The 9,543-nt window shown below is 48.1% G+C and overlaps 1 pseudogene; it reads right to left on the bottom strand.

Annotated features, from left to right (window-relative positions):
* Positions 1-8,598: 8,598 nt before the first annotated feature.
* On the bottom strand, positions 8,599-9,248 carry LOC144157451 (uncharacterized; annotated as a pseudogene).
* Positions 9,249-9,543: the final 295 nt, after the last annotated feature.

Below are 9,543 nucleotides of genomic sequence, written 5' to 3'. Positions count from 1 at the left end.
CTGAAACCACTTTTAACCTACTCAAATGAGCTATATAATAAGGAAAAAAGGTACGGCCATGCGACCTACTAGCTCATTTCCCGCAACAGAACCTATGATGTTATACCAGCTAGCTCAGCGATTGGAAGAGGCCGACAAAAGGAAATGCAAATTAGGCAGAGCTTATAAGCTTGCCGAACGAGCTATTTGCGCTTAAATTGTAATTATTTTATAGCAGTAAGAATGGCGGGACAAACAGTGGAAGTTACCAAAGCACACGTAAACATAGAAGCGCCGATGCGTACTGCTGTTGGTACTGCGCGGACTATGCTTGGGTTAGATGCGGAGCACTGCGGGGCTTTGGGGGTGTCTCAGACGACACTGGCCGATTGACGCAAGCGATGGTGTCTAGCGTGACTATATTTGTCCAGCAAGCATTCTGTTTGTCGAAACGATTATTTTCTCTATGAACAAAAACAAGCCAGGTTTAAATAAGGTTACAAACAAACCAAAGGCAGAAAACAGCTTGCCGCGGTGTGGTGGCGCCATCTAGGTTGACTAACAGTAAACAAGTCTCCGCTCCCCGCCAAGTTTAGCTGAACGACCTCTTCTTATGATGTCATTGCAAACGTCGTCGAAACAAACGTTTTGGCACTAGAATGAATGTTTTGGCGCTAGAATCAAAGCGGAGTGAACAAAGCATCGTTTGCTTCCGGACAAGCTCTGGGGGCACTATAGAACACGAAATCTTTCTAAAGGAAACTCGTATTTTTTCTTCATGGCCCCATTAAGGTATCTTTGTCATGTTATTTGAGATGTCTCTCGTCAGGAAACCCAAGCGCTGATGGTCACCAGTGCCAGAGCGTAATGGCGAACAGCTCAAAATATTTTCAGCACACCCCTCTCAACTCAAGTATTCTTTGTAGGCAAGTCATGGACAGTAGTCTTAAATTTGTAGCTTTAAACCGCAGGTTCCGCGCAGTTATGACTGGAAAGCTTAAAGTTGTTAAAGGTATCCAGTGACGTCGCAACAATTTCCACAGAGCCCACCATAGACTCAGGGGCAAGAAGGGACAGTTCAAGGAGAATAACATTCCCAGTATATGAGCACTAAGAATGAGAACATAAGAAATTGCTGCGTCACTCACCTCATTCTCGGCACGCGTAATCGGCGCACATTTGCGGACTCCGGAACTAATGGGCTGCTCTGAAGACAAGCCCATGGAACTTCGTTTCAGTAGGCTATTAAATCGAATAACGCCCCTGCCAAGAACTTCCTCGCTGAAGCCCAGTGGTTCTGGTTCCAGCTTTTTCAGGAAGTAAAACGTGCCGGACTGGCTTGCTTCTGATTTGAGCTACGTGGTTTCCCAATGATCTGCATAGGGCGCGCACTCCACAGAACCAGTCGTCTTTCTAAAATTTGTTCAACTAAAGACGCCGCAGAGGTTAACCCGTTTGGCCTACAACTATGGGTGAGGGAGTACAGCACTCCGAAAACAACAGAACAGCCTTTCAGGACTAGGGACCCCGCCAAGGTACCACGCCGGCTTTCTGCTATTTCTCCTTCTTACGACCTTGTAGACACTGCTGCGACAATGGAGCGCGTTGCCCGTTTGCCCTGTGAACAAAATGCTACGAGTAGAGTTTCTGCATATTGCACATGCAGAAACTATAGATTTAAGCAGGCGGAATGAAGAGAACGGGTCGGAAAAAGACGGCAGCCCTAAAGGCTCAGAATGGGCATTCTTTGTCAATTTCGTTTTATTTACTTCCCGGCGTCTGCAGAAACAAGCCGGGCAGAAGGTGCATCTGGGGCAGAGCCAGGCCTCAGCCACGTGAGAGAAGCGTGTAACCGCTGCCAAGCCACGCCGTCACTCTGTGACGGCGCTTGCGCTTTTGCAGTGTTGTCATTTTCTTCGCCTCTAGTGCCAGGAATGCAATCAGGCGGTCAACAGTGCTCTTTCTAGCTGGCACTGTAAACATAAGAACCTTCGGGATTCTCTTGCGCACGGAGTCGACGAGAAGACCAGGCGAACAGATGCAGAGAGCTCGGAACCGCATCCGCCGACCCTTTGCACTGCACACCATTCTTCTGGAAGCAGGGGGGCTGGAAACGAAGGGAGTAGTTTTGCGGAAGGAAGCACTATCTCTCGCTCACATGCGCTGCTTGAAAAATATTTCAGCAGGGTGGGGGGCCCCTGCTACTTCCGTGGCTGCGAACAGCTTCATTGTTTTTGCGACGGCCCGCCATTAGGCCTAACTTAACGCTTTGAGGTCTAACGTGATCAACCGGCACCCGCAGCTTGTCTTTTAGTAGCCTGGCGCGTCGTGGGCTGAACGTTAAAGGAACGCTGAAGCGATTTGTAAACATTGCGGGAAATTGTAGTCTGGTGTCCATAGGCCATGTTTCGACCACTCTGAGCGTGTTTACGGGAATATATTTAGCAGAAAAATCAATTCGGAAATGCTGTCCTCCTCTCTGCATCCTCGCCCATTTTCTGTGGAATTTTCGCGTGACGTAAGGAGAAGTGACTGGGCTTGACTGCGCTACTGCACGGCTCGCCGACCTTCCAACAGAGTCAGTCGGCCCAGCGCCGGCCCCCGAGGGGTCGTCGCAATTCGCTCGTTCAGTTGAAACTAAACCACGACACGATTGTGAATGGAAGAATGTGCCTTTATTTACTTTGTTAGCTTGTACACTGTATCAAGCTCCGAGTCCGCGTCGCTCCACACAAGCGCTGCACAAGGGCGCATGCGACGCTTCGCTGACTAGTACGCTAGTAGGAAAATCTAAGGCCACTTGAAGGCGGGAGAAGAGTCAGAGGAGTCAATATGGGTACTAAGTAAATAAAATCAACTGAAACCTGTACCGTAAAGCGCCAAAGTAGGCAGCAGGGGGCACTTTTTTGCGCTGGGTGAACAAGCACAGCGGTCAGAAGCACGACCATACATCTGCGAACGCTTTTCCGTCTAAAAAATGCAATGGGTAGACATGAGATATTGTGGAAAATTGGGGGACGCTTACTGCACGAGCACTATACAACAAATAGCCACCTAAGCTGCTTGAGTTGCTAAAACTAAATAAAAGTGTAAACTGGTTATGCATTATATACCTTATATTTCTAGTATCGGCGAGGTGGGTCATGGCCGAGTGGTCTGGAGCGCTAGTTATGTTATTTTACAAGTCGTAAGTTCTTTTTTTTGTAACTTAATTTGTTCGTTTTAGGCCGATATTTTCTACACTGAGTTTACCATTTTTTGGCTGTAACGTGCACTGCTCCACAAGCGAGTTCGCAAAATGGGCGCAGTCTGACAGTGAAGCGCTAGCGAGTTCTCGTTGGCGTGCTGTTGCCATTAGCGAGGACTGCTTGCGGGCAGTGGCCACAGGCCAGAATCAGCAGACCCTTGGCATGCTGTGAACACGCTTTTTACGATACAGGCATGAGTGAGGCAAGCTCCAAATAAGGGGGAAAAGCGCATGGCATTTGAGCGTCCGCGATTACGCGGAGGGTATTCATCCGCTGCGTAGGCCTCGGCTAGTGATTGCTACGATTCCAAGTCGTCCTAGGAGGCTTATCTTAGGCATTTTACAGCCGACAACATCGCAGAAGCGTGGTATGGCGATTATTGAGATATTGAGAATGCCCTCCAACGAGAACGTCGGATGTCAAGAATGCTGTTTTACAGAACCAAAACCGGAGCGTGTTTGAATGCTAATCTTGGACATCGTCCAATCACGGTGCACCTCCTCCCGACGTCACAGCCTTTTGTTTGTGCGGCCGCCGCAGACCACGCATGGCAGCTTTTCTTCTTTCGGCCTTTATAAAATAATTACTGACTTATCAAACGCATAACCGACGAAAAGTGTGTTAATTTGAGCCAGTCTACGTAGTGAAACCAGAAACGGGAGCTTAATAAATTCACTTCAGTGTGCCTTTAAGGTTATCGCATGTCAAAGGGACACTGGAGTGAATTTGGCAAGCTCCCGTTTTCGCTTGCAATGCGTAGACTGGCTCAAATTAGCACACTTTTCATCGTTTATCCGGTTGACAAGACGGTAATTATTTTACAAAGCGCGAAAGAATAAAAACTACCATGCCCGGTTTGCGGCGGCCGCACCAACAAAAGGATGTGTTGACAGGAGGAGACGCACCATGAGTGGTTAGCATTCAAACAAGTTTCAGTTTCGGTTCTGTAAAACAACATGCTTGACATCCGACGGCATCGTTGGATGGGCATTATCGATATCTCAGTAATCGTCGTACCGCGCTTCTGCCATGTTGTCGGCTGTAAAAATGCATAAGATAGCCTCCCAGGACGGCTTGTAATCGTAGCAATCACTAGCCGAGGCCTACGCAGTGGATGAACGCCCTCTGCGCTCCCGCAGACGCTCAAATTCCATGCGCTTTTCCCCCATATTTTGAGCTTGCCTCACTCATGCCTGTATCGTAAAAAGCGTGTTCGCTCAAGGCCAAGGGTCTGTGGTTTCTGGCCTGTGCCCACTGCCCGCAAGCAGTCGGTGCTTATGGCAACAGCACGCCAACGAGAACTCGCTAGCGCGCCAGTGTCAGCCTGCGCGCGTTCTCTGAACCAGTTAGTGGAGCAGTCAACGTTACGGCCCAAAAAAAGGTGAACTCAGTATAGAAAACTTCGGCCGAAATCGAAAAAGCAACTTATATAAAAAAAAGAACGTTCCCCGGGGATTCGACCTGGTGACTTGCAGAACAGTTACAGTAACAAACCCACCGCTCGAGACCACTCGGCCACGGGCTTTTTTTCCTTTAGTACATAAGAGAATACGCTCAGACGTTGCAGTAAGAGCAATACAAGCAAACAAAAGAATACACTGAAGGTATGAGAAGCACATACACATCAAAATTCAGGCAAGCACACACAAGCATTCAAAAGAGGGAACCAGTCAGGTGGTTGGTCAAGCAAACTATACACACAATGTACAAATGCCACAGTTTCTCGGAAATAGGACTTAGTTGTTCTCGGTGGCTTAGCATGCCTATCACATAAGCGGCATCGCCACGAACTGTACAAACCAATCAACACAAACATGTCATAAGGCGGCTCACCAGGATAGTCAAATGGCAAAAATCGGATAGAGAAAGGCGTAATATCCATGTCATTTCTGAGCGTTCGCTGTAAAATGTCCCAGAAAAAGACAGCATTTCTGCAGTCTACCAAGCAGTGATCAATTGTCTCTGGCAGAGTACAGAGCCGACAGTCTGTCGACCAAGCTATAAATAGACCCCGGTTTTTCATCCAAGTTTTAAACAGGGAGCGTGCCAGTGTGTAATTTAAAGAAAAATGTTTTAACACCTGGCGGAACACACATTTTACACACTCTACTGAGGACATCTTGGTACGGACACTGTGGGTACAGAACAAGATATAAAGGTGTGGGAAAAAGCCCAGAAACCAGGGCATCAGAAATAGACTCGCGCGAAGCAGTAAATATGTACTCAAGGCTAAACCGAGCCAGTAAGAAGCGAAACTGTCAACCACTTCTTTGAGGAAACCTCGCGGGCTTCGGGCTCCGTCCACAGACCGCAAAGACACCACAATATCAGGGAGAAAATGTGCAAGACGTATTTGCAGTACAGCTTTCAAAAAAGGATGTGGAACATCTCGAAAGTAGAATAAACGAGAAAGAATCCGCCAAAGAAACAGATGAACAAGCCCAAGTCCCCCTCGCACAACCGGAAGAAAAAGGTTATCGCGACGCATTGGCTCACTACGGGAACACCAAATGAAGGTTGCAAAAATCCGGTGAAAAGCCTGTATCCTGAGTCGTGAGCAATGTAACACCTGTAGGACATAAAGAAGTCGGGTCACAAGAAACGTGTTACACGCTCGAGCACGAGAAAAGATGGACAGCTGCCGTCCCCGCCAGTCATTCACTTGGCGCTGTAGCTTCACCGCCTGCTCCGACCAATGCGAGTCAGTATTGCGAAACTGCGAGAGGGGTACTCCTAAATAAGTTACGTCTCTATTCCAATTGATTCCGGCGAAAAAATCGGGTGTGGTTCCCCATTCTCCCAACCAAAATCCGCAGCTTTTCTCGAAATTCAGGGCCGCACCTGAAACCTCGCAAAATTCTTGTGTAATGGCAAGAGCATTCTCCACGCTGGCCTTGTCAGTACAAAATAAGGCGACATCATCGGCATATGCTAAAATTTTCACTTCTAAGGACGATAGCGTGAACCCTCTAACACTAATGTCCTCTATTATGCGCATGCATAATGGTTCCAGATATAAGCAAAACATGAGTGGTGATAATGGGCACCCTTGACGAACCGATGAAAGAAGGTAGATTGGTTGGGTTAGTCGATTGTTGACTATCACTCTTGTCGACCCATTAGCATAACATATTTGAATTCCTTTGGTGGGCCAAGATCCTGCGTTCACATGCTGTAGATCACGAAACAGGAATTGGTGACTGACGCGATCGAATGCCTTTGCCAAATCTAGTTGTACTAGGGCTACCTGAACTGACGTTCCCGAAACACACTCCAGTATATACCTTGCTATGTGTATGTTAGTTTGAATAGATCGTCCACGGATGCCACATGTCTGATGGTCACCAACTAGTAGCCCAATTACATTTTGAAGATGGTTGGCCAAAATCTTAGACATTACATAAGGAAATGGGACGATATCCTTCTACTTTACGCAGTTTGTCAGGATCATTACTTTTGGGGGTTAAAACAGTGTGGCCTTCGTACAGCGTAGGTGGAAGAAATCCAGTCTTGTAAGCCTCGTGATAAACCTCAAGTAAAAGTGGAGCCAGCAGAGAACAGAATGTGTGGTAAAATCTGCAGTGAGACCATCAGGTCCCGGGGTTTTGCCTTTCCCCAATGATTCAATGCTAGACACCAATTCTTGAATGCCCACCTCCTGGTCAATAGATTCACACTCGTCCTGGTTTAATTTGGGCAGCAAACTAATGAATTTGTGAATGGAGTCCTCGCTCACCACTTTTTTGGGAGCTTGGAATACAGTTCTGTAATAATCGACGAAGGCCATCATTATCACAGTAGCGTCATCAGTAATTTTCCCTGTATACTCAATTTCAAGTATTTGTTTATACAGAGCATGACGGCGCTCATCACCTAGAGACCGGCGACACGGTTGCACTTCAGCAAAGCGCTGTGATCTCGCTCGCACTAGTGCTCCCCGGTATTTATCAACATCAAACGCCTGTAGCTGCGCCTTGACCTTCCGAATGTCATCCATATATTGACCTGGACATCGGCCTTCAAGTTCATAAAGTTCTCTCAACAATTTATTTAAGTGGTTTATGTTGTTTTTCTTTTCAAACGCCATCACTGTAGCCTGTTCAATTGCCGTGACTTTCACTTCTTGCTTAAATATTTCCCACCGCGCGAGCATTCGGAGATCATAGCGATTTCTTGCATTTTGCATAATTTCTGGCAAACGATTTAAAAAGGGCTAATGGGATAGTAAAGAATTATTAAAGTTCCACAATTCCCAAATCAGCCGACGCCTCCGACACTGTTGGCTACCATGCGCAGCAGATACGAGGCAATGGTCGCTACAAAATACCAGATGAACACAGTAGCTGTGTACACAGGGTAGAGAATCTAAAGAAACATAAATACGGTCTAGCCTAGCGTGAGAGGCCCCCTGAAAATGTGTAAAACGATTTTTCAGTCGGACATTTTCTCCAATGTCACGAAGGTGAAAGTCCCAAGCAATGTTTTCCAATGTTATAGCGCTAAAGTCCGATCGTTGGTGCTCACATGACCTGTAACTCGGGTTACACACACAGTTAAAGTCCCCTAAGACCATTAAGTGGCGGTCAGTACGCAGGTGACTCGGTAATGACAGGAAATATTCTTCCCGTTCCCGAGGTTGAGACGGTGCATAAACGACAAGAAACCTTCATGACTGTCCCGCGATCATTAGGTCACATACGATAAGGCGTCCCTCCCGATCAGTGGATACAAATTCCACACAGCATTGGAGGCGCTTGTTCAGAAAGAGCATGCACCCAGCAGATAACCCTTTGGCGTGGCTAACGCACACTTCGTACTCTGATTGAAAAAGATCTAGAGCTTCCGCAGTCCCTTCATCCGACTGAATTTTTGTTTCTTGAATGGCCAATATATCAAGCTTCCAACCCTGCATTAGGTGAAGAAGCTGGCCTTGACGCCTCTTGTTACGTAAGCCACGAACATTGAACGTTCCAAACTGACAAGAAAGAACTCCCACCATGACACCCTACAGCAGTGTAGCGTCTCTACCTCGCCTACCCACAGTTCCATCAGGATCTGGAGGCCGGGCAGCAGTACGGCGACCAGTAGTTGCACTTTCCGCAGCCGGGGAGGAAGCCGTCGATAGCAGCGCCGAAGCAGCAGGAGCAGGATCCGAAGCATGCCTGGCAAGGAACTCCTTCGCCTGCTTTATCTCCATGACCTCTGGTTTTCCACCCGAAGCCTCCGCTTCATCAAGGGTTGCAGGTCGCTTTTTGGTACCAATGTCAAGTTCCATTTCTTCATTCTCCGTCGACGCTGGTCGATCTAGGTAAGGTGGCGACTCGGCCCATGTTGCAGGCAAGACCGCAACGTTAGCAACCCCTCCTTGATCCTAAGGCGGTACCAAACGGGACGCATCCTCCGTGGGCACCGCAGGAGCCCTATCTTCTCGCCGCTGCTCCGCAACAGCTTCCCCTGAAGAATCCACGACCTCACTTGCATCCATGATGTGAGATGCAACAGTGTCAACTTCCACTTCACGACCCGAACAAAGCTTGTCTGCGTAGGTCTGCACACACGCTGATGACAAGTGGTCGTAACGGTGGCATTTCTTGCAACGCGGAGTCTTGCACTGCCTCCTTATGTGGCTTACCCTATTGCAGCGCAAGTAGAGTGGTGGACGCCCAGGAATCAAGATGAGAGACTGTTGACCGTAGACGTCCAGTAGGTGCGGCAGCGAGTTGACTGAGATTCCATCCTTCAGCGTGAATGACACGTCTCTGTTGGTCATCTGCCAAGCCTCCATGCCATCACACCGCCACATTTCTCTTGTGATAGACTGAACCGTGCCATACGGTTCCAGCGCTTCTACAATTCGGCGTTGCTCTATTGAGGGGACAGCCAAAGAAGCTTCATTTTGATATTCCTGCTCTCAGGATCAATGACCAGGCACTTGAGGCCTTTGACCTCAAGTTCGCCTCGCTCTACTAGCTTTTGTTTCGCTGCACCGTTGACGCATGTGACAAGCCACAATTGACTCATCTGATATTGACCACAAGCGAGAATGTCCTTGGTGTCTAGAACGGCAAGCAAAGCATCACGAAAGTCCGGGGCACGGTACGGTCGGCCAGACAGGTCAGCATGCAAGAACACGGAGTTTAGAACGGTGTTACCAGAAGGCAGACGGGGAAAGTACGACTTTGTAGGTTCCGGAGTCGTCAGATGACGCAACTTGAGTACCTCGGCCCAAGGCCGATGCACTGTTTCCAGCAGAATGCATTGCAAACGTGGCCATAGCAGCCGTCTTCGTCTTCTTCGAGCGATGCTAACACTGGAA

The sequence above is a fragment of the Haemaphysalis longicornis genome, unplaced genomic scaffold (assembly GCF_048455015.1).
Source record: "Haemaphysalis longicornis isolate Haplotype H1 unplaced genomic scaffold, Haemaphysalis longicornis Haplotype H1 scaffold_1, whole genome shotgun sequence".
NCBI classification, from domain to species: Eukaryota; Metazoa; Arthropoda; class Arachnida; order Ixodida; family Ixodidae; genus Haemaphysalis; species Haemaphysalis longicornis.
The sequence above is the reverse complement of the archived record's forward strand: the minus strand, read 5'-3'. Positions and strand labels throughout refer to the sequence as shown.